The 25,980-nt window shown below is 37.5% G+C and overlaps 1 protein-coding gene across 9 annotated transcripts in view; it reads left to right on the top strand.

Annotated features, from left to right (window-relative positions):
• LMNTD1 (lamin tail domain containing 1) overlaps positions 1-25,980 on the top strand; it is a 492,088-nt gene that overhangs the window by 104,381 nt on the left and 361,727 nt on the right. For all 9 annotated transcript variants that reach the window (XM_045073010.1, XM_045073009.1, XM_045073011.1 and 6 more), the window contains one exon: positions 8,915-9,091. The gene's annotated coding sequence lies outside the window, so the exon portion shown is untranslated. The remainder of the gene's footprint in view (positions 1-8,914; positions 9,092-25,980) is intronic.

Here is a 25,980-nt window from a genome sequence, read left to right as displayed (position 1 = left end):
TGAGTCTCTTGGTGTCAGCATATCAATTTGTCTTGTTTTTTAATCCAGTCTGATACTCTGTGTTTTTTGATTGGGGCATTTAGCCCATTTACATTCAGAGTAACTGTTGAAAGAGATGGATTTAGTACCATTGTATTATCTGTAAAGTCACTGTTTCTGTATATTGTCTCTGTGTCCTTTTGTCTATGTTACATTTGGGCTGTCTTTCCTTAAAGGATGCCTTTTAATATTTCTTGCAGGGTTGGTTTAGTGATCACAAATTCTTTTAGTTTCTCTTTGTCCTGGAACCTTTTTACTTTTCCTTGTATTTTGAATAACATCCTGGGTGGATAAAGTATTCTTGGCTGCATATTTTTCTCCTATAGCACCCTGACTATATCACGCTGCCCTTTCTGGCCTGCCAGGTCTCTGTGGGTAGATCTGCTGCTAGTCTAATATTTCCACCTTTGCAGGTTACACACTTCTTGTCCTGACCTGCTTTTATGATTTACTTTTTGTCCCTGACATCTGCAGTATTCATTATATGTCAGGGTGTCGATCAATTTTTATTGATTTTGGAGGGGATTCTCTCTGACTCCTGGACTTGAATTCCTGTTTCCTCCCCCCAATTAAGTTAAGGAAGTTCTCGGTTATACTTTGCTCCAATATACCTTTTGCCCCTTTTTTCTAGGATCTAGGATCCCAACTATTCTAATGTTTTGATTTATGGTGTTAGTTATCTCTTGAATTCTCCCCTTGTGATCCAGTAGTTGTTTATCCCTCTTTTTCCCAGCTTCTTCATTCTTCATCATTTTGTCTTCTGTATCGTTGATTCTCTCTTTTGCCTCATTTATCCTAGCAGTTAGAGCCTTCATTTTTTTATTGCATCTCATTAGTAGCCTTTTTTATTTTGACTTGGTTAGATTTTAGTTATTTTATTTCTCCAAAAAGGGATTCTCTAGTGTCTTCTATGCTTTTCTCAAGCCCAACTAGTATCTTTGTAATCATCATTCTGAGCTCTAGTTATGACATCTTACTTACGTCCATACTGATTAGGTCCCTGGCAGTCAGTACTGCCTCTTATTCTCCTTTTTGAGTTGAGTTTTTCCATCTTTTCATTCTTGCAGAAAATGGTCACTTTTCTATTTGTAAAGCTGCAGCTATTCTTTTCCTAGCTCTCCAGTTGAGTTCACAGCTGTTCAGAATGATTTGATAGCAGTCTAGCTGACCTCCAGGGACCAGACAAAACTAAGGTCTCCTACTTCTATTCCACCTTGGACTTCCACCAGCTTTTCAGTTTCTTACTAGAGAAAATAACTAAGCAAGAACAGTTCTGGAATAAGAGTCTGTCCCAGATGAAAAACACTTTAGAATATTTTTTTCATTATTGTCTATGAATTAAATGTCATAGCCTTGCCCTTTGGAGAGAGTCACATACTATAACCCATACTGGAGATGAGATTTGTGTATTTAAATTCAGCTTTGGCTGATAAAATCTAGTGTTTTTATTTTCTCTGGATAAGTACCCAGAAGTGGTATTGATTATATGGTAGTTCTATTCTTAATTTTTTTGAGGAAATTTTGTACTGTTTTCCATAGTGGTGGCACCGATTTACATTCTAACCAGCAGTGAAGAAAGGATCTCTTTTCTCCACTTTATTCCCAACACTTGTTATTTCTTTTATTTTTGATAATAGCCATTCTACGGGTCTGAAGTGATATCTCATTATGATTTTGATTGGCATTTCCCTGATTATTAGTGATATGAAATCTTTTCATGTACCTACTGGCCACCTGTGGATGTCTTTGGAAAAATGTCTTTTCAGATTATTTGCCCATTTAAAAAATCAGACTTTTTGTTGTTGTTGTTGTTATTGAGTTCTCTATGCATTTTGAATATTAGCTCCTTACCTCATATATGATTTGCAAATATCTTCTTGCATTCAGAATTTTGCCTTTCTATTTTATTGATGGTTTCCCTCACTATACAGAAAGAAGCTTTTTAGTTTGATGTAGTCCCTTTGTTTTTTGTTTTGTTTGCTTTTGTTATCTTTGCCTAAGAAGCCAGATTTTAAAAATATATATATTCCTAAGATTAATGTCAAAGAGTTTACTTGAAAATATTTTTTCCTTTTATGGTTTCAAGTTTTACATTTAGGTTTTTTTTTTTTAATTTTTTTCTATAAACATATATTTTTATCCTCAGGGGTACAGGTCTGTGAATCACCAGGTTTACACACTTCACAGCACTCACCAAAGCACATACCCTCCCCAATGTCCATAATCCCACCCCCTTCTCCCAAACCCCCTCCCCCCAGCAACCCTCAGTTTGTTTTGTGAGATTAAGAGTCACTTATGGTTTGTCTCCCTCCCAATCCCATCTTGGGTCTTTAATACATTTTTAGTTTATTTTGTGTATGGTGTAAAATAGGAGTCCTCTTTCAATTTTTTGCTTGTGGCTGTCCAGTATTCCCAACACCATTTATTGAAAAGACTGCCCTTTCCCCCTTGTATATTTTTGCCTCCTTTGTCATAGATTCATTGACTATTTATGTGTGGTTTTTTCCCTGAATTTTCTTTTCCATTCCATTGATCTATGCATTGGTTTTAATGTCAATACCATATTGTTTTGATTATTATAGCTTTTTAGTGTAGTTGTAAATCTGGGAGCACTACACCTCCAGTTTTATTCTTCTTCCTCAGATTGCTTTGGCTATTTGGGGTCTTTTTTGTTCCATACAAATTTTAGAATTATATGTTTTAGTACTGTGAAAAAATGCCATGGGAATTTTGATAGAGATTGCATTAAATTTGTTGATTACTTTGGTAATATGAACATCTTAACAATATTAATTCTTCAATTTATTAGCACAAAATATACTTGCATGCATTTGTATCTTTAATTTCTTTTATTATTGTCTTATAGTTTTCAGTGTACAGGTGTTTCACCTCCTTGGTTAAATTTCTTCCTAATTATTGTATTCCTTTTGATGCCATTCAAAATGGAATAGTTTTTAAAGTTTCTCTTCCTGATAAATTTCTATTATTAGTATGTAGCAACATAATCAATTTTAATTTACTAATTTTGTGTCCTGCAACTTCACGGAATTTATTTATTAGTTCTAATTGTTATTTGTGGAATCCTTAGGGTTTTGTATATACGGAATGATGTCATCTGCAAATAGTGACAGTTTTACTTCTTTCTTTCCTATTTGGATGATTTTTGTTTCTTTTTCTTACCTAATTGCCCTGGGAACAGCTTCCAATATGATGTTGAATAAAAGTGGTGAAAGTGGGCATCCTTGTCTTGTTTCTGATTTTAGACAAAAAGCTTTCAGCTTCCCACTGTTAAGAATGATGTTTGCTGTGGGTTTGTCATATATCACCTTTATTATGTTGAGGTAGATTCCCTCTAGCCTCACTTCATTGGAAGTTTTTATCATAAGTGAGTGTTGAATTTTGTCAGATGCTTTTTCTGCATCTATTAAGATAATGATGTGATTTTTATCCTTCATGTTGTTATTGTGATGTGTTGTGATTGATTTGCAGATGTTGAATCATGCTTGCATTGTGGAATAAGTCCCTCTTGATCATGATGTGTGATCCTTTTAATGCATTGTTGAATTCAGTTTGCTAATATTTTGTTGAGGATTTTTGTTTACATCTACATTCATCAGAGATATTAGCCTGTAATTTTCTTTTTTTGTTGTGTCCTTGTCTGGTTTTGGTATCAGGGTAATGCTGGCCTTGTAAGGTGAATTTGGAAGCTTTCCCTCCTTTCCAATTTTTAGGAAGAGATTGAGAAGGATAGGTATTAAATTTTCTTTAGAAGTTTGCTGGAATTACCCAGTGAAGCTGTCTGGTCCTGGACTTTTGTTTTTTGGGATGTTTCTTTTATTATTGATTCAATTGCCTTACTAGTAATCAGTCCATCCAGACTGTTTCTTCATTTTTATTTCTTCTTTTTTAAATTTAATTTTATTTTTCAGTGTCCCAAGATTTATTGTTTATGAACCATATCCAGTGCTCCATGCAATATATGCCCTCCTTAATACCCACCATCAAGCTCACCCAACCCTCGAACCCCCTCCCTCCAAAACCCTTAGTTTGTTTCTCAGAATCCACAGTCTCTCATGGGTTATATATTTCTAGGAATTTATTTATTTTTTAAGAAAAGCATATATTTCTAGGAATTTATTCATTTTTTCTATGTTGTACAGTTGTTGGCATATAATTATTCATGGTAAGCCTCTTATGATCTTTTGTATTTCTGTAGTATCTTTGTAACTTCTCTTTTATTTCTAATTTTACTTATTTGAGACTTCTCTCTTTTTGTCTTGGGAAATCCAGCTGAACATTTGTCCATCTTGCTCATTCTTTCAAAAGAAGCAGCTCTTAGATTTATTGATCTTTTCTGTTGTTTTTTAATTCTCTATTTCATTTATTTCTACTCTAATCTTTATTACGTCCTTTCTTCTACTACCCTTGGACTTTACCTGTTCTTTTTTAATCTAATTAGATTGTTTATTTGAGCTTTTTCTTGTTTCTTGATGTAGGGCTGTATTGGTCCCAACTTCCCTCATAGAACTATTTTTGATGTATCCATAGATTCTGGGTTATTGTATTTCCATTTTCTTTTATCTCAAAGTATTTGTTAAATTTCCCCTTTGATTTCTCCATTGACCCATTGGTTGTTGAGTACCACATTGTTTAATCTTCACATACTTGTGAATCTTTCAGTTTTCTTATTGTACTTGATTTCTAGTTTTATACCATGTGATCAAAAAAGATATTTGAAAAGATTTCAATCTTCTTAAGTTTATTGAGATATGTTTTGTGGTCTAAAATGTCATCTATCCTGGAGAAAGCTCTTCATGTGCAGTTGCAAAGAATATGTATTTTGCTGCTTTTGGATGGAATGATCTGCATTTTTTATTAAGTCCATATGATCTAATGTTTTTAAGGCTGATATTTCCTTATTAATTATTGTCTGGATTATTTATCCCTCAATATAAGTGGGGTATTATAATCCCCTACTATCATTGTATTGCTGTTAATTTTTCCTTTTAGATCTATTAATATTTGGTTTAAGTATTTAGGTGCTCCTAGGTTTGGTATGTAAATATTTACAAATGTTGTGTTCTTTTATTGGATTTGCACCTTTGTCATTAAGTAATGCCTTCCTTTGTCTTTTATTACAGTCTTTGTTTTAAAGTATTTTGTCTGATATAAGTATGGCTTTCTTTTTATTTCCAGTTGCATGGAAACTTTTTCCATCCCTTCATTTTCATTGTATATGTGTCTTTAGATCTGATGTGAGTCAGATCCAATGGGTTTTTATAATGGGTTTTTGTTTTGTCTTGTTTTTGTTTTTGTTATCCATTCAAGAACTCCATATCTTTGATTAGAGAATTTAGTCCATTTATATTTTAAGTAATTATTGAATAGGTATGTACTTGTTGCCATTTTGTTCATTGTTTTCTAGAGATTTTGTAGTTCCTCTCTGTCCCTTTCTTCTTTTCTTTCTTGCTTTCTTTGTGGTTTTATGAATTTTAGTGTTATTTCAGATTCCTATCTCATTATCTTTTGTGTATCTACTGTAGGTTTTTGCTTTGTGATTATTGTGAGTTTCATATAGAACAGTCCATTTTAAGTTGGTGGTAACTTAAGCATTCTTACATAAAGTCTACTTTTTTACTGCCTATCCCTGCATATTTTATGTTTTCAATGTCATATTTTACATTTTTTATTTTGTATATCCCTTAGCTGATTATTGTAGTTACAATTGATTTTATTATTTTGTTTTTTAACCTTCATACTAGCATTATAAGTGATCATTACTTTCTATATTTTCTTGTTATTAGTGCTGTTTCTTTTTAGCTTAAAGAAGATCCTTTAACATTTCTCATATGGCTGGTTTAGTGTTGATGAACTCCCTTACCTCTTGCTTTCCTGGAAAATCTTTAATCTTTCTTTCAGTTTTGAATGCTAGCCTTGCCAGGTATAGTATTCTTGGTTGGAAGTTCTTTCTTTTCAGCACTTTAAATATATGATGCCACTCTCTTCTGGCCTGCAGTGTTTCTGCTAAAAATTCAGCAGGTAGTCTTATTTATTTATTTATTCAAAAGATTTTATTTATTATTTGAGAGAGACGGAGAGAGCACACGAGCAGTGGGGAGAGGCAGAGGGAGGGGGAGAAGTAGGCTCCCTGGTGATCCAGTCAGGAGCCGGATGTGGGGCTCCATCCCAGGACCTGGAGATCATGACCTGAGCAGAAGGCAGACACTGAAACATCTGAATCACCCAGGTGCCCCTCAGTGGGTAGTCTTATGGGGGTTTTCTCATATGTAACAGGCTGTTCTTCTCTTGTTCCTTTTAAGATTCTTTATCTTTAACTTTAGACATTTTAATTACAATGTGTCTTGGTATGGATTTCTTTGGGTGTATCTTTTTTAGAATTCTCTGAGCTTCCTGGACCTGTAGGTCTGTTTCCTTCCCCAGCTAAGGGAAATTTTCAGCTTTTATATTGTCAAGTATGTTTTCTTCCCCTTTCTTTCTCTTTTTAACTCCTGAGACCCCAGTGATGCAAATGTCATTCTGCTTAATATTGTTTCATAGGCCTTTTAAATTATCTTCACTTTTTGAATTCCTTTTTGTTGTTGCTGTTGCTCTATTTGGGTAAGTTCCACAGTGCTGTCTTCTAGGTCATTGATCCCTTTTTCTCCATCACCTAATCTGCTTGCTGTTGAACACCTCTCTAGTGAATTTTTTTTTTTTAGTTCAGCTATTGCATTCTTCAGCTCTGTGACTTCTGTTTGGTACTTTCTCATTTTTCTATCTCTTGTTGAAGTTCTTATGATATTTATTCTTTCTTCTCTTGAATTTGGTCAGCATTTTTTGACCATTACTTTAGAGTCTTTATAAAGTAGACTATTTATCCCTATTTCATTAAAGTCTTTTTCCAATGTTTATTGCTCTTTCATTTGGAACATATTTCTGAGTTTTTCATTTTGCTTGACTATCTATGTTTGTTTCTATATATTAGGTGAAACAGCTACCTCTCCTCCTGGAAGGAGTGTCCTTGTGTAGTAGATGAACCTTATCTTTTAACCTTCCCCTGGCTCTTGGTTGTCCGCCAAACCTTTGTGATTATCTCAGTAGCCTAATTTGTTCTTTATAGGTATTAGTTATTGAAGGTGTGCCAACAGTGTTCCAAAGGGAGTTATTTCAGTCAGTACCTAGATGCAGGCTGATTAGAAGCCAGATCCTCAGGAAACAACATTTATTTATTTATTTAAGGTTTTATTTATTTATTTGATCACAAGTAGGCAGAGATCACAAGTAGGCAGATAGAGAGAGAGAGAGAGAGGAGGGAACAGGCTCCCTGCTGAGTAGAGAGACTGATGTGGGGCTCAGGGCTCAATCCCAGGACGCTGGGATCATGACCTGAGCTAAAGGCAGAGGCTTTATCCCACTGAACCACACAGGTGCCCCAGGAAACAACTTTTAAAGTGTGCAAATATATATAGTCTTGTGGGAACAGAATCATAGATCCTGCTGAACCTAAACAGGATCTGGAGGTGTTCCTTGAAAAACATTTGCAAGAACTGGGGCTTCAGAAAAGTGTTTAAGCATCTTTCTGGGAGCTCTGGTGAGGTCAAGGGAGAGTGCACAGATGGTATGTCCTTACCTATATTCCCTAAGAACAGCTCTGTAGCCTTAAATGTGTGACAAATTTGAATCCTGTCCCTCAGGTTGAAACTCCAGGACATTTAAGTGGGACTTTTTCATGTGCAGCCTGGGGGTGTTGTTTCAGTGTGCTGTCTACTGCCAAGAATTGTCTTTCTGATTGTTACAGACCCTGGGGTCCAGAAGCACAAGTCCCTTTGACCACCAGAGCCAGATAACCAAGAGGCCTTCTCTGTGTGGATTGTACTCCCCACCAGCTTCAGTGATGCTGTAGTTGCCTGTGGCTTTATTCAGTCCAGGAGAGAGCGTTGGGTGCAGTCTGCCTACAGATTTAGTGATGCCAGAGAAGAGCTCTAGGAGTACAGCATGCTGATGTCTTTAGTGAGGACTGGGATGTGCTCCTTGGGGGCAAGGCAAGTCTGTGGCTTTATTAAGTTATGTCCATGAGTGCCTGCCTGTGTTGCGTTAGCAAGGCAGAGAGGGAGTGCAAAAAATGTCACTCTCCAGTGCCTTTGCCCCCAATGAAAATCCCAACTAATTAATGCACCTTTGGCAGATGCTTTTAAAAATAGCGGCTGACTCACCCTCACAAATAATCCAGTCCCCTCTCAAACTTCTGCCTTTGTCCTGATTCTTGGAATGAGTGAGTTTACACAGGAGCCCCTCAAAAGGAGTATCTCAGATTCCCACAACTCCTTGGATGTGAGCCCCATTGATTTTGAAATCCAGACATTTTTCATGCCTCCTCTCTGATGCAGGTTCCAAGGGTTAGGGTGCCCAGTGTCGGGTATAAACCCTTCACTTTTCAGGGAGAGGTTCTGGTCTATGAGATCTCTCCCCGGTTTGTGCTGGCATGTGCAGGTTTTGGTAAGACTTTTTCCTCTCTTATACCTCCTCCTCCCTAACCCTCTCCAGTCCTTTTATCCCTGTTGTAGAGGAACTGTTCAGCTAGTTTTCTTGTTATCAAGTGGGAATTAATCCATATGTCTTTGTAGATTTGGTGTGTTCATAGGACTAAGTAAGTTCAGGGTCTTTTTATGTTATCATCTTTTTACATTATCATCCTTTTATGATATCATCTTGGACCACATTTTCTATTTCTAACATATCTTAAGGAATCGGAAGAATTTCTTACCTTAACCAATTTGAATAAATGTGATTTGCTGGGTTTTTTGGTTGGGATTTTCTCAATGGCCTCAAGGACAATCTGACCTTTTCATTTATTCTCTTATAATAAAATGTACAGGGCATTTCACAAGTTGAGCAACAGGCTGCCCACTCAGAGGCATCACCCCACACCATAGGAAGAGAACCTAAATCAAGGATTCCAGAGATTCCAAACAACCAATAATATGAAGAAGAAGCCAGTGTGGCAGAGGTGATCTGGATCCAAGAAGAAATGGAAAATGCCTATAATAAAAAAGTAAGTCTCTAATTATAACATGTGCTCTTGTTTGTCTTTTTTGCAGAATTTAAATGCTATTATAATTCATTCAACTGCTTTCTTCCTCCAAGACCGAATCATTGCTAGTGTTTATTAAAGAAAAGTGTGTTGTATCTTGGTCTTTAGAAAGACTTTTAAGTTTTTCTTATCTCAGTGAAAAAGGTTATTATCACAGTGGAAGGGCTCAATTGCTCAAATTATATTTTGGAAATTTAATTATTTCTTGGAGTCTTACTCTTCCACTTACTAGCTATTTGATCTCGGTCACTTTTTAAATTTCCATCTACCACAGTTTCCTAATCTGTAAAACTGTAAAAAATAATAGTATCCATAAGCATTTAATAATTGTTAGATACTGGCAGAATTATTGTTAAATGAATGCCTTGCAGTAGCCTTCCTATAGTCTTAACTGATGACTCTCAAGTATAAAATGTCTGGCAGATGAAGTACAGTGACATCAATAGTGGTCATTATCATTAGGCCTGGAATTGAACCAGGTGTTGAGAAAAATGAAAGCATGGTCCTAACCTTAGACATCTTAAAATTTATTTATGCACATAAAAATATGTAGTAGCAAAGTTGTATTCTATTGTAAAAACTTATTAAGCTATATAATTTGTGTACTCTTTATGCATATATTAATCAATAAAAAGGACAAGAAATAGATAATTGCTATGACAATCCCCTAATGTGGGATAATAAAAAAAGACATTTATAGCCTAGTTGGAATTAGAAATTGGAATTAATTAATTTTTGGAACTACCACACTGATAATAAAGTAGAAATCATCATAAACCACCACTAATTTGATTACCTTTTTAGAACTAGAGTTAGTTCCCAAGCCAGATGAAAATATTTGCCTATTTACAGGACAACTAAAAGAATTGACTTGCTCTATGTCTACACTATTTGAACATGGCCTGCTAGAAAGTTGCAAGGAAGTAAGTCTAACAGAAGAGTTTGCTTAATTAATCTGGGACTTGCCAAAAAAGCAAGAAAGAATTTTTCTTCTATTTCTAGCAGAGGAGTCCTGGGACAGAATATCTACCCCTGCTTATCATAAGGCCATCCCTGAACCACTTATTGAGCCTCTGGGGATGAAGCTCTCACTGTCTAGCTTATAATATCATGGAGCATGGGAATATTGTGATTGACAGTCCCCAAAACAGCATGTTTTGGGAGACACTGTTCATTAAAGGAAAGAAGATAGGCAAGCAACTCACATTTGTTTGCAAAGCATGTCTAAACAAGTTTAGACATTCTCCTGCTTTATCAAATTTTCTAAGTGGACATAAGGGGACCAATTTAAAGATAACTGCTGCAATCTGGGTAGGACCAATGAGGACAATGGCTATGGAGAAGAGAAGTGATAAGCAGAAAGCTGATGGATGTAGTATGTATAGAAATGATTGACTCCCTGGGTGCAGAGGGAGGAATCCAGGGTAGATCCCAGAAATTCAGTTAGGGTGACTCAGCTGAAGGTGGGGGCATACCTCTTAAAAAAGGAGACAGGAAGAGAAGTTGAGGCAGAAAGGAAATCCCAAGTTCAGCTTGGGACATGCTGAACATGGGACATGAATTGGAAAAACATTAAGTAAAACCATTCTGTAAAGATTAAAAAGATAGATTCTTTCAACAAATCTGAGATTTACATAATTCAAAACATCTACAGAAGGAAAAGAAAGAAGAAAAAGAAGAGTTCCGTGACTGAGTTTGTTCTGGCAAACCAGCTCATTGTGCACTGTGCTTTACTTGGGTCCTTAAAGCAGCCGTGGCCTTTCTTCCACTGCATTTTGTTACTACTGAGAATACCTCTTCAAAGAATATAATTTTTCTCATTTCAAAATAATTCATACCTTTTAGAGACCACTTGAAAAGACAAAATAAAACAATACATCATGTACAATAATAAATATTTTGACACAGTCTATCCTTTGTATAATGTTTCTGGTTATAAATAACATGACATTATAAAAAATAGTCTAACAATACAGAAAAGAGTAAAGATCTCTTAAGTCTCACTACCTTGAACTAGGCCCTGTTTGTGTTTTGTTTATGTTTTCACGTATCTCAGACACATACACACCCACAAATGCACATTTACTTAACTGGGGTCATATTACATTTGCTCTTTTTATCGTGGGACATCCATGTATTTTTAAAAACATATTATTTACTTATATTTCTTTTTTGTTTCCTTCCTTCTCTTTATTCTCTCTCCAAAAGATCTCATATTAATGATGTATATATGTATATTTTATATTTAGTAAATTACATGTTATGTAAATATGTATACAGATGTTTTATGTGGGTATGTTTAATGGATATATACAAAACTGTAGAGGAATTGGTAATTGTTTTAAAATTGTTTTTAAAAACTAGGGTCATATTATATACACTTTCCTGGCTTTCCTCCCTTTTCCCCCATTTGTGAAAATCCTACCAAATCTCTGGTTTTAGGTATCACATTAGATTGTCTCATTTGCTTGAGAGTAACTTTCCTAAGAGTAGGGCCAGTGTCATATTTGTTTTCTATAAAACAGACAGGAACATAAGAGTGAATATACTGATATTAACAATAGCTTGAAGGTAGGCTGTTGAGAATGAAAATATTTGGGCTGAATAATGCATCAAAGCTTAGTTATGCAAATCATGAAGTGACAACTCAGCACCCCATGAAGTTGATAGTACGTCTTCCCGTTTCACATGAAGAAAAGGAGGTGCAAGGACTTAAAACAACTTTTCCAAGGACACAAAGCCTGCACATTGTAAATTCTCTATCTGCCATATCTGCCAGCCTCACAGATGCCAACTGAATATGTCATCCCTCATGTTTTGTGCAATAAATTGAAGCCATAATAAAATCAGTATGCCCCACGTAGATAAGAGAGTAATTGAGTCTTGAGGACTCACACAGTGTTCTTTACCTGGAGCTTTTCATGGTCCTCCCATGGTCCGTTTTCCTCTTTAGAGGTCTTTTCAGTGAGTAGCGGACATGAATTTTCACATTCCATTGAGAAGAATGAGACACAATATGGTTTTTTTAATCAAATGACAGGCAAGAAGCCAGTAAAGGAAAAAGACAGTCTAGTTTTATTGATCCTCAGGCTCTGCCTCCCAACAAAACCTGAATTCTGAAAAACCCCAATTTCTGCCTCCCAACAAAATTCTGCCTCCCAACAAAACCTGAATTCTGGAAAACCCCATTCAGCCTAAGTTTTGTTATAAAAGTAAATCTCAGCACTTGGTTAATTTATGGCTTTAAGGAGAAGAAAAGCAGGAAATGGGGTGCTTCATATGCGACATAGCTGGTAATGCGGTCAGTTTGGGTCTCTTCATGTGCGACATAGCTGGTAATGCTGTCAGTTTGGGTCTCTTCATGTGGGACATAGCTGGTAATGCGGTCAGTTTGGGTCTCTTCATGTGGGACATAGCTGGTAATGCGGTCAGTTTGGGTCTCTCCTCAGCTGGGTGTGCTGTGCAGATGGCCTGCATCAAAATCTCCCAGAGAGTTTGTTGAAAGGCAAAGCCTAGATCCACCCACTGAAGCAGAATCTGGAGGCTGGAGCCTGGAATTTGGGTGATGGACTATGGGATACACTTTTGATAAACATGTCAGATAACTTTTATATAGACATGCGCTTGAGAACAATTGCTGTGTCCTCCAAAGGACTCTTTTGGGCATCTTGCTTGGTGGGAAATGCAGCCACATACTGTAGGCTCTTGGGGAAGGTGCTTATATTTCCTGATTCTTGGTTTCCACACCTATAAAATGGGGATAATAGCACTTGTTAACACATGAGTATGTTTAATGGATATAATTAATTATATCCGTAATTAAAAGTAAAATATATAAAGACTCATAATTAAAAGTAAAATATATAAAGATTCTGGTACCCAATGATTAACTATAAATGCTGTCAAGACCAAATTAATCATAATTAGAGAGAAAGCTTGTAAGCTTTAGAAAATATGAATCTGATTAACTTGGTTCACTTTCAGTTTGGAAAAAGTCTTGAAAAAAGGAGGTTAGGAATTCAGTGATACACAGTGACTAAATTCAAATGAGTGTCAAGATTCTTAAGACTCTTTCTGAAGCACTGTCACTCCCTCATGGCATTCTTTAGGAGTAGACAGATGGGTAACAGGTAACGTCATGAGAAAGCAGACCCAGCGAAGGCATGCAACAGAGAAGGACATTTGTGAGTCCATTCAGAGGAGGTGGTGCTGCGTAGATAATGGTGGTGAAACTATGTTGACTCAGGGGCCAAATGATGAAGCAGTGATGCCAAGACAAACTGGAAAATAGCAGTACAGATACAGACCTTAGGGAAAAGATTAGGATGTGCCAAGTTAGGAAAAAAATGAAAAACAGAACAAAAAAACCTCCCAGAATCTTTGTGAATTATAACTTTGTAAATGCGTATGATGGAAAAAGTTCATACCTTTTCTCAAAAAGGGAAGCAGTTAAAAAATGAAATCTAGAACCAATTCTAGTGAGCACTGTAAGTAATTTTATCAAGGGAACCTAGACATGACTAGAAATAAGTCATAACCTCCCATAGCCTTAGAGATCTCAACAATGGGAAGAATACTAATTGTCTCTTATGGATTGTTCCAGGGGGAGCAACTTATCATTCCCATTTTAGAATAAACAATAAAATACTGATTTTGGTATTATTTAGTCTTAGTCCATTCTGAATTAAGAATATTAACAAAATATCATTTCCGTTAATAGGTTTCCTATATTGTACCTCTTGTTTTATGTTCTATTATGTATTGATTTTTATACAAAATCAAATTCATCAAAGAGAAGGAAGAAAATGTTAGTCACCATTTATTGGGTTCTTAGCTAAGGCTAAGATTATTATTATTATTATTTTTTATGTTGAGTTGTATAAGTTTTTTATGTATCTTCAATAGTAACCCCTTATTGGATATATGATTTGCAAACATTTTCTTATTCAGTAGGTTGCCTTTTCATTTTGTTAAAGGCTTTCTTCGCTGTGCAGAAGCCTTTTAATTTGATGTCATCTCAAATTTTTATTTTTGCTTTTGTTGCCTTTGGTAAGTACTGTTCTGATGCTCATTTTACTTATGAGGAAACTGAGGAACAGGCTCAAAATCATTGACCTTGTCAGGGTCAAAGGAGGGACTGAACCCATACTATACTCTGTGCACTAATTACCATTTATTGAGAGAAGAGGGGCCTCTCATGTTAGATGAAAAGAATTTAGAAGTTCTTTATTTCATCAGCAACTGGAGAAACCCTGATGGTGTTAGATTCTGTTATAAGTCCATTTCTGTATTTGCCCCGCTTTCTATTCCTGGAATCATCCCCTCAGGGACCCAAAGGGTGACATTACAGCAATGAAATGAGCCATCTGTCACTGAATATTTTGGCTGCAAAGCTTTATTTTGGATCCAGTAGGCAGGAAAAAGACCTGACAGGGATTCTGCAGGGTGAAGTCCAGGGCAAAGGTCTAGTAATGACATTGCTGCTGAGTGAAAACCCTTCTCTCCCACCCACGAGGGCTTGCACATGGCTGCTACCCACCCAGTTTGATTGTGATCATCTGGGAAATATTATCAGGAACTGATTCCCTTATTTGTTATACTGCTTCATTTTTGTTATCTGGAATCAGGGACTACTTGCCTAATGACACAGAGGGAAAAGAAATAGAACATTTTAAATGATGTTAAAAAACAATTTTTAACCTGGGGGCAAGAATACTTAGAATATTTATATTTTTAGAAATTAATAAAATTATACTTACATTTAGATTCCAAAAATTTATTTTCAAAGCAAAGTTCTCTGCTTTGGATGAAATTTACTCATTAAAAAAAATAGGAATTTCACAAGGCTTGCATTTTAGCTTAGGAAACCATGATAGGTCCAACACGTATTAAATTGAATGCAGTGACTAAGGAAAAATACTTTATTTTACTTTCATGAATATATCAATTATTAATAAAAATCAAGATAAAAAAAATGCATGTTTAATAGCCAGCAAAAAGATTTCTGACATTGCCTCTGAGTTTGCAGGGACCAGGGAATGTACTTAACCAGGAAACTGTATGGGAACAACTTTTGTTCCAGTTAAATAGGAAAAGGCATTTCAAAATTCTTAACTTCTATTAACCTCTCAGCTTCCAAAAGTGTGGTTGACAGTTTACCACTTATAAACCTGGGCTCATCGTAACCTTTTAGGTTATGGCATGTGGCATTTGGGTGATACATAGGCATTAAATTGGGGATGGCTACCCAGAACATCTTAACCTCATGAACATTATCATCCCTGGGCAAATTCATCACAAAGCATTTTAACATTTGCTCATATCTTGCCGACCTACAAGCATGCCTAATCCAAGAGTGAATATTGACCTAAATGTAAAGGAGACACAAGCCATTCTAAACAAGCAATTGAGTAAAATAAGTAATAGGTGACCTATTTTTATCATGTGTAAATGGAAGAACAAAGTGCATAAAAACAGGATGACAAACAAAAGGAATTCAAGAGTTACAAGTTTAGCCAGGAAGAACCAGTTATTCTTTGAGGATAGAGCAGGTTTCCTTGAGAGGTGATATGATGCTGGGAGAAGCAATCACAGGGGCCCTTTGGCTTGGCAGAGAGAGATGGCTCCTGAGATGGCTCCATTCTGCTTACAGAATGGCCAGAAGCAGTACAGACCAGCTTAGGCAAGAGCTACAGCAGTTAGCTCCAGTGGAACCTGATGGGTGATAGACGGCAATAAACAGGAATCAAGGGCTGTGCTAAGGGCTCAGGAACTGAGGGGAGCAGGTCAGGGGATGGAGGGCAGTATGACTCAAGGCTAATTTGAAGACATCAGCTGTGAATGAAGGAGAGGGTATCAAGGGATTGCTGAATTAAAGGTACATAGTCAGCAGGACAGCTATGGTTTCTTATTTTTTGTAAGGCAAGTTCAGATAGTTTAGTGTCTTCTAAAAGTTTGTATTAAGGAAAACTGGTTGCTTAAAGTAATGTTGTAACTTTCTTCAAAGGACATTGACTCTTTACCATTTCAGTCTAACTTTTAAACTTTGAAACTTCCATGTCCCAAAATTTAAACATGATTCTCAATGTTATTTCTACCAGCTTCACCTATACTTACAATGTCTTGACCTTTTGAGGATAGGACAAGGCTGACAATATTTTTATTAGTTCTACTTGCTAGGTGTGGTAGGCAGAATTCTCAAATGGCCTCCCAAGAATCCATAGAACCTCTGAAAGTTGTGTATTATACGGCAGAGTTAACCTTTTAAAAGAGAGATTATCTAATCTAATCTAATCTAATCTAATCTAATCACATGGACACAAAAGCAGTAAGCTTTCTCCTGCTAGTGGCAGAAGAGAAAGACGAAGAGATTCAAGACGCAAGAAGGATTTCATGCGCTATGGTTGGCTCCAGGAACCTGAGACACTGAGAGGAGTATTGGACTGACAGCCATCAAGGAGATGGAGCCCCTGTCCCAGGGTAACAAGGAGTTGTGTTTTGCCAATTGTTTGAATGCACTTGGAAGTAGCTTCCTCTCCAGAGCATCTGCATGAGAGCTCAGCCCAGCTGATACTCTGACGTTGGCCTTGTAGGATCCAGCCAAGTCCACCAGACTTTTTGACCAATGGAACTATGAAATAATCAATGGGCACTGTTTTAAGTTGCTAGTTTGTGGCAGTTTGTCACACAGCAATAGATAAATGTTAGCTGTTACGTCTAGGCAAATGAGACTCCTGCCTGAGTAATGGAATAAACCTCATCTAGGCATTCATTCTAAATGTCCATGATCCTGTGGCTTCATCTTACATCACATTGGTTCATTAGCATACATTCTACTTTGTGGGGCACAGGAGTATGAGGAGGTCTCTGTGTGTTCCTCTCTGACAGCCTGGAATGAATGATGTTACACTTAATTGTGTATCAGCTGGTGCAGGATTTAGCTCTAGGAATGCAGAAGTCATGTTCACCAGATGTCCTGTGCAGGGAAATCACCCCTGACGAGTTGAGATTTGCCTGTCACTCACTCCCTAAAATTCTTCTCATTTATGAAACAAAAGGCTTAGAATTGGGGTGTTGCAGAAGGAAAAAGAAAAAACCTTTCACTCTAACATCAGGCAGATTTTCAACAGATTCCTAGGGAATGCAGCATTAGCTATTAATGCACTTGGACACTTGTGTTTGGGAGAACATGTGCTGCTTACATATTCATGAGGGATCTTTCAATTTGCATACATCCTAGTGTTAAGGAGAGTCAAAACAAACTAAATCTAGAAGGTTGTCCCATCTTCCCTTTAGAACTGAGACCGTGAAGGACCCCTGATCAAACCTTTCAAAAACTTGATGTAGAGCAGAAAAAAATTTCTAGGGACCTGCCTTATATTTTATTTTGTTTCTTTTCTAGTCATATGTGTAAAAAGAGGCAAAAGCCCAAGCAAGATCTTTTTCTTGGGGCCTGATCAACTAATAGGTTGATGTTGCCCTTACCTCTGCTTCTCAGGGTCCAACAACCCCCATTTACTGGGTGAGCCAAACTGAAGCAATCATCAGTCCCGTCCCTGCACTTTTCTTATTAGAAAATAAGAATTTTCACATCTCTAAAATGGGGGAAAATAATTCTTACCTCATAGGGTTGCCATGAAAATTTTTGTACCTGTCAGGCAGCTCAGTGGTCCTAATTAGCCCCAGAATAGTACCTGGTATATGGGACATTTCTTCTTCTAATTACAAGACACAGACCAAAACCTCTCATTAACTAAGGTACCCCAATAACATAAAAAATATACAACAAACTAAGTGAAGGTTAAGACCTAGGAGCAGAATGTCTATTGACAGCTAAGCTCCTCTTATCATTTTCCCAAGGACATGTGCATGTATCCTAGTTCATCTCTGCCAGAAACAGCCTTCTCTGTGTACCCATTTTATACTACCAATCAGAATATTCTTGAATTATTCCACATCCTTTCCCAACCCTGAGGGAAAGAACATCCCACATTCCCTTGGGTTATGGTTACTTTCATGCTTATCTAAAAGATGTATGCTTTTCCCCAGGTGATAGAGTCTTTTTGATTTCACTGACTGTTCAATATTATCCAAATCCCACCACCTCAAAGCAGAAGTCCACTGGCAAAGTTTTAGCAGCATCATTCTAAGTTGCACCCAAGTTAAATGTGTAGAACTATCATTTTTACAAAAATCAAAATGTATATGTTAATGCAAGGTCAAACTATGGCAAATTGCAAGGCAAGACTCCTGTGGTTTGGGACCAAAGAAAACAGATGCCTGTGTAGCAACTGAGATGGTATCTATAGGAGGAAAAGCAACAGCTGAGAAGTTGGTGAAAGGGAAAAAACCACAAGTGTCTTGAACACACAACTAACCTATAATTTCTAACAGTATCACCAAGGAAAAGGGATAAAATTGCCCCTTTCCTAAGACACAATCTGCAAGGAGTCCCTAAGACTTCTTTTTTGTTTTCTAGAAAACAAAATAGGTTTAGATTCTCTTCATTAAAAGAGTTTATTTCTTGCCATTCTTTATACAGTATATGCCAAAAAAAAAAAAAAAAAAAAAAAGAGGCAAGGCAATATCTGTAGTTGGTTAAACAGAGAGTGGCCACTGAGTCCCCCCCCCCACCTTAAGATTTGCTTGATTGAATGTCTTACAGTACACATGAATGTTGATGCGTAGGAGAATGGGGGAGTGGCAGAGGGAGGTGGAGAGACTCTCAGGAGGACTCTGAGCTGAGCAGGAGCTGGTGGGTACTTGATTCACAACCCTGAGGTCTTGACCTGAGTGGAAACTAGCAGGCTAAGCCACCCAAGCTCCCCCAAATTGTTTTATCATAAAATACACATCCACAAACTTTCTCTTTTCTTGATCAAGAAGGTTTTTATCTGCTTCCACACTTCCAAACTGGCTAAATGAAATTGTCTAGTTGCCAAAACAAGTTACCCTTAAATTGAGAATTTTATTAGAACAGTCACCATAGATGGCTGCCACACCAGTTTGAAGGGCCACAAATGCATCATTTGTAATGCTGGGAGGAACTTTGTGGAAGAATATAAATTTTACTCCCACATGATTTCTATTTTATGGGATACTGTAACTTCTGGAATGCCTAATAAAGTGGGAAAAGAGGGTTTTTTTAGTGGATGGTTTTAGAAGAAATGATTCAATGTGTTTTGCCAATATGAACTCTTAAAAGTGCAGGTGCCTCATAAATGCCCAGGCTTAGCCTATATCAAAAACGCATTTACTACTTTGATACTATGAATAACACAGACATTTACTATCTGGTATGACTCGATAGTAGAATTTACATCAGGCACACTTAGCTCACAGGATCTAAAAAAAGCCAACATTTTGGTACACTTGAAAAAATAAAGCAATGAGATATACTCTTGGCTGGGGATTAGTGACTCTTCCTAGGAATCAGAGGTTTATCCTTTTCTCTGCTCACCACTCTGCTTAAATGAAATGGCAAAAGTCAACATTCACATGTGTGTATTTGAGTATATGTGCTGCTGATGTGAGCACATGTATATATTTGAATACACTCACACATCTAATTTTTTTCAAAGATCATAATGCTTTAAAAATACTGTCTTCTAGATTCTTTTCAGAAACTCCCCCCCCACCCCCCACCCCCATACATCTGTCGAGGGCGGATGCTCCAGGGGCCCGGAGATCCGTCAACCGTAGAGCTTTGCAAAATGGCGCCTGGCGATTTGCCAGAAGGTGTGTCTAGAGTGACTGATGGTAAAAAGGAAGTACTACCTATTGGCTGTTGAACTATTGCTATGCTGTGGGTACTTGGTAACAAGCGTAAGATTGGTGGATGCATATCGCTGTCTATGCTGATTGGCTTAGCTCCCCTATATAAGCGATGGCCATATGAAATAAAGCGCTGCTTTTTTGAAACCCAACCGGACAGAGGGTCGTTATTATCACTGCTGGATGGCGATATACATCAATGATGGCACTTTCTCTGTTAAATAGCACCTATAATGAACACTTGCAGTGAGTAAATCCTTCAAAGGAATTTTTTTTCCCTCTCTTTTCTTTTGGATGTTCTGGAAGGGTATTTATTTGCCCCCATCCAGTTTACCTGTGGAGAGACGGGACTTCCAAGGGCTGTGAAAATAATCTCAGCTCGAAATGCCAAACTTCTTTGCTCCTGTGCCTGGGAAAGGAATTTTCCTAAAAACTGTGTGCCCTTTCAGTCAGTTTTGACTTGACATCTAAATTTATTTTAATTGTAATTTCAAATAAATTCAGGTTTTTGTTACTCAGAAGTAGAAAATATTGAATGTCTTATAAAATGAAATGACTGTAATTGGATAAATATTTCATGATATGATTTGATTAAATGCGTTTTTATTATGTTACTGGATAAAGCACCCTGAATAGGAAAGAAGGCATGAGAAATTTATAGCTGTGGGATTTTCAAAGTATCTTAACTTTTTAGGTAGTCCTGTAAAGCACTCCAGTTACAACAAAAAGAATCAGCGTTATTGATCTATATTTCCTCAATTGTTCTAAATTCAGAAAAATTTAAAAACCGGTCAAAATATTTTCATTTTTAATGCAAACTTCATTTTAACATATATTTATATATATTTATATTCATTTATAATATTTATATATTATAAAATATATAAAAGATTAATATTCTGAAATATTTTAATAAAATAAAATATGTATTTTATACATATCTGTAAAACAGGAGAAGACAGCAGGTTCTGTGTATCTAAGAAGCCTTGATTAATCATGGAAAGAGTCTTCTTCCAAACCAGTCTTTTCCTGTATGCCTTTGTTTGGGGCCTCGGAAACTTTTACACATAGTAATGCCCAGTAGTGAGATTTGGTATTTGTGTGTGTGTGTGAAGGTATACCTTTTTTTCTATAAAATGGGAGAAGGACCATGGAGAAGTAGCCTCATTCTCAGGCAAATTAGTTTTTGGAAAGAGCATATATGAAAGTTGAAGATTTGAAAATTTAATCCCCTAAAACTATTTTTATATGTAAACCCCCGAGCAAAGCTCAATGTAAAGACTACCTACTTGGACAATATCTTTTTTGATCTCCTACAATTGAGTAGAATTTTACAAGGCATTCCTTGAAGTGAATCTTGATCTATTGCCAGTCCTTGGTCTACCTATTGCAGTAACACTGACTAATTAATAGAACAGGTGAATAATGACAACATCATGATTCAGTGCTATGATGGTAAATGCTTAACAGTTGGCTCTTGGGGAAGGAAGGAAGCCTAATTTATAGTGTTTGGCCATTTCTGTGGTATAAATACCCTCACTATGACCTATTTCAAACTATTATATGAAGTAATTGGGCTTGCAAAATTCCTGAAATTAACAATCAGCTTTCAGGCTCTCATGAGCTGGTCTGAGCCAGGCCTCAGCACATCAGTGTGTCATGATTTATTAATTATGCTGTTCAGATCAGAGTCAGCTGGAGAAGCAGTGGGTTTGAAGTCTCCCAGGAGTTTTCAGTATGTACACTTACATCCTTATAAAAAACTGATACCTCTCTTCAGGTTTCCACCTGACACCTCCCTTGCCATCTCTACCATTGTTTGGCCGTGTACCTAGAATGATAACTGACGTGTCCTTACTTGTTGATACACCTTACTGTGATTTTCTTCCATGTGTGTGCAAGCCATGTTATGTTCCTGGGACCCAAATCATGAACAAATGTCTGTTTTCTTTTCTTTTCTTTTCTTTTTTTAGATATTTTATTTATTCATTTGACAGACAGAGATCACCGTTAGGCAGAGAGGCAGGCAGAGAGAGAGAAGGAAGGGAAGCAGGCTCCCCGCTGAGCAGAGAGCCCGTAGCGGGGTTCGATCCCAGGAACCTGGGATCATGACCTGAGCTGAAGGCAGAGGCTTTAACCTACTGAGCCACCCAGGCACCCCACAAATGTCTGTTTTCTAATATGCTTTACAAAACATTATTGTTAAACTGGCCTGTCTTGTTCATTATCTTTACAGTTTTGGCTTTATTTTGGGGTATTTATAAGATACTCTTCGAACCTGAAGATATCATTGTACTTAATGGGTTGTGTCCCCTTGATTTAATCCTTGGAAGCAGACCTTGAGATAAAGATTTGCTGCAATCTAGAGTTGCAGGGAACACTAATAAGGGAGCAGGAAGGGAATACAAGGAAGGGAAGGCAGCCCATAAAATGTGCATTATTAAGCCAGCCACAATGAGTGAGTAGAGCATACTCTTGCAGCAAACACATGCCTCGGAATCACCCTGCCAAAGAGAGAGGGAGCTGGGGCATTTATACCTGAGTCCTTAAGAGATGTTGGCTGAGGGCTGCCTCTGAGATTGCTCATCCTAGCTCTTCCATTTTGTTACTTATGTAGGTCCTTTGGCCCTCAGCTTTGAGATTTACATCTCAGGCTAAAGATATAATATCAGCAGCCGGTAGAGGAGTACGGGTTTAAGGGTGGGCACTGACCAATGTCTTCTGTGTGTTAAAACTTTCACGAAACATGGGAGTGCTTCACTGGTATTACTATTTTGTCTAAAAAGCCAGTTTCTTATACAGCATGTGCAGGGTACCTAAAGAAACCAAATGCAAACCAATCACATTTTGTTTTGGCCAGGGTTTCTTACATTAGGTAGGCGTTAGAATCTCATAGGAAAACGGCTCCAAACACAAAAACCAGAGACCCCCCCTTTTTTTTTTTAAATATTTTATTTACTTGAGAGAGAGATAGAGAGCGGGAGCATGAGCAGGGAGGAGGGAGGAGGGCCGAAGGGACAAGTAGATTTCCTGGTGAGTGGGAGACGGACTCAGAGCTGGATCCCAGGACCCTGAGATCATGACCAGGGCAGAAGTCAGTTGCTTAACTGACAGCCACTCAGGTGCCCTGACCCCACTTATTCTTAACTATATCAAAACTTGAGCATCATTTCTTTAGAAGGTAATTCCCAAATACTGGTACACCCGAGGGATAGAGGGAAGTTTATTATGAGACAATTACCTAGGGTTATTGTATTAAAAGTAGATCCAGAGAGGCTCCCCAGTCCTTCTTCTGCAAACATGTGGCTTCAGATATATTTGTCTGTTTAAAGCATCCAAGTGATAATAACCCATGGTCTCGTTTGAGCAAAACAGTAAGTAGAGCTCCTTGTTGCAATGGTCAGAGGGCTGAAACTACAGGAACTGGAATCAGGGATGATTTCTAAGCAAGAAACTGTAACTATGTTTTAAATATTTATGTTAGAATACCTAAGGTCATGGTGGGGTGGGGTGTGCCTTTACCCCATCTGGCAAAATTGGGATTAACAGGGAATTGCTTAATGGTCATGAAAACCCACTAGGTCAGCATTTGTGTAACCTTACCTATCTGAATGAGTGTGGATGGAGGGGCAGGCACGTCCTAGACCAGGACTGCTTGCTGCCTGCAATCTAGACCAGAACAGCAACCAAACCTAATGTCCCTTCCCAAGGTGGAAGTCTGGGTATAAATGGAGAGAAGGAAAATTAGTAGCTGTGGAAAAAGAATGAATAAATGGGTATGTAATGGAAGGAAATCCAATATTACATTAACACCTCAGAAAAGGCTCAGAGCAAGAAATGATATGTCTCTTGCTAAGGTGAAGACATAGATTGCTGACACTGCTAGTGTTTTTTGGAACCTGACAAGATGGGATGGAAGCCTAAACACCTGAGTGGCCTCAGCTTAGGAGACATTCTCACATGATATGATGACAATGTCCTGGATAGTTACTAATGACTGAATGAGATTCTAGTAATATACCAATATCTTTTGACTTTTATGATTATTTTGCTATTAGGGATTTATGTTTGAAGACCAGGGTTGGGGCAGTGATACTGTGATTTATAATAAATATGCACTTGCTCTAACTTCCATTTTTGGCAGGAAACTATTAAAACCTTAAACTTTCCTTAGCAATAAGAGCGATAAAGGTGTCTCTATCAAGACACGTTTCAGCCACACCTGAGTTTATGTTATGCGTTTTTTGGATAACACCTGAAGATGAGAGCTGGTTGCCAGGAGAACCTCCTTCCACAAGAGAAGAGGGGCTAGAGATTGAGTTCAGTCACCAATGGTCAATGATTTAATTAGTCATGCCGATGTAATGAAACCTTTATAAAAACCCAAAAGAATGGGGTTTGGAGCTTCTGGGTAGGTGAACATATGGAGGTTCGAGCAGAGTGGCACACTCAGAACATGGAAGCTGTATGCCCCTTCCTATACCTTGTCCTATAAATCTCTTCCATCTGGTTATACCTGAGTTATATCCCTTTGTAATGAACTGTCAAGTATAAGCAAATGTTTCTGAGTTCTGTGAGCTGCTCTAGCAAATTAACCAAACCCAAGGAGGGAGTCTTGGGAATCTCCAATTTATAGCTGGTTGGTCAGAAACACAAATGACAACTTGGATTTGAGGTAGGTGTGTGTGTGTGTGTGTGTGTGTGTGTGTGTGTTGGAGGGGTGGGGGGGTGCGTTTTTGTGGGACTGAGCCTTTAATCTATGGAATCTGATGCTATCTCCAGACAGATGGTATCAGAATTGAGTTAAATTGTAGGACATTCAGCCAATGTTAGAGAATTGCTTGGTGTGGAAAACACACACACACACACACACACACACACACAGATTGGAATTGTGTCAGAATTTTAGAAGCATATCTATGAATGTTCACCAACTTTGCTTAAGCATTTTAGAAGAAATTTCTTCCAGGGCGCCTGGGTGGCTCAGTGGATTAAGCCACTGCCTTTGGCTCAGGTCATGATCTCAGGGTCCTGGGATCAAGTCCCGCATCAGGCTCTCTGCTCAGCAGGGAGCCTGCTTCCCTATCTCTCTCTCTCTCTGGCTGCCTCTCCCTCTACTTGTGATTTCTCTCTGTCAAATAAATAAATAATTTAAAAAAAGCTTTAAAAAAAAAAAAAAGAAATTTCTTCCTTTTGTCTGTGACAGTTGATTTATACTTTGCCTCCTACTCACTTTCATCTTCTAATACATGCCACCCTAGAGTCTATGCCATAAATACTGAGTATTTTTTCAACTTTCTATTATACAGACTATTTTCTTTTTTAAAAAATTTATTTTTTATTTATTTTCGGCATAGCAGTATTCATTATTTTTTCACCACACCCAGTGCTCCATGCAATCCGTGCCCTCTATAATACCCACGACCTGGTACCCCAACCTCCCACCCACCCGCCAATTCAAACCCCTTAGATTGTTTTTTAGAGTCCATAGTCTCTCATGGTTCACCTCCCCTTCCAATTTCCCCCATCTCCCTTCTCCTCTCTAACTCCCCATGTCCTTCATGCTATTTGATATGCTCGACAAATAAGTGAAATATATATGGACTATTTTCTTAAAAATTAAATTAGAAATTTTCTAATTACAGCAGCTCCTCTAGGAAGCCTTCCCTGACTTCATATCCCTTTGGCCTCCCATAATCCAGTAGAGGCTTTCCTCATGGCATTTGCCTCTTGCATGGAAATGATGTGTTTGTTATGTGTTGGTAGTTCCTGCAAGACTTCAGACTCCACAGCTATGAACCTGGTTTTGTTCATCTTTGTTTTCCCATCCTTGAACACAGTGTCTGGTCGATAGTGGGTCTTAATAAATACCTACTAAACAAAACCACATTGCTCTTTAGGAACATATGAAAGGAACTCAGGAAGATAAACATTGCTTGTGAAACAAAAACATTCATGAGTCCTTTTGAAAAGGACTTTCTCCTTATGAAGATAAATTTATTCTTAATAAGACATTCAATCTTATAAGCTATAAAAACTGATAGACTTTCATAAACTTGCATTTGTACTTAATGCTT

The sequence above is a fragment of the Mustela putorius genome, unplaced genomic scaffold, assembly GCF_011764305.1.
Source record: "Mustela putorius furo isolate JIRA1106 unplaced genomic scaffold, ASM1176430v1.1 tig00537227_pilon_pilon_pilon, whole genome shotgun sequence".
Lineage (NCBI taxonomy): Eukaryota > Metazoa > Chordata > Mammalia > Carnivora > Mustelidae > Mustela > Mustela putorius.
Note: the sequence above shows the minus strand (reverse complement) of the source record. Positions and strands in the feature narration are given on the sequence as shown.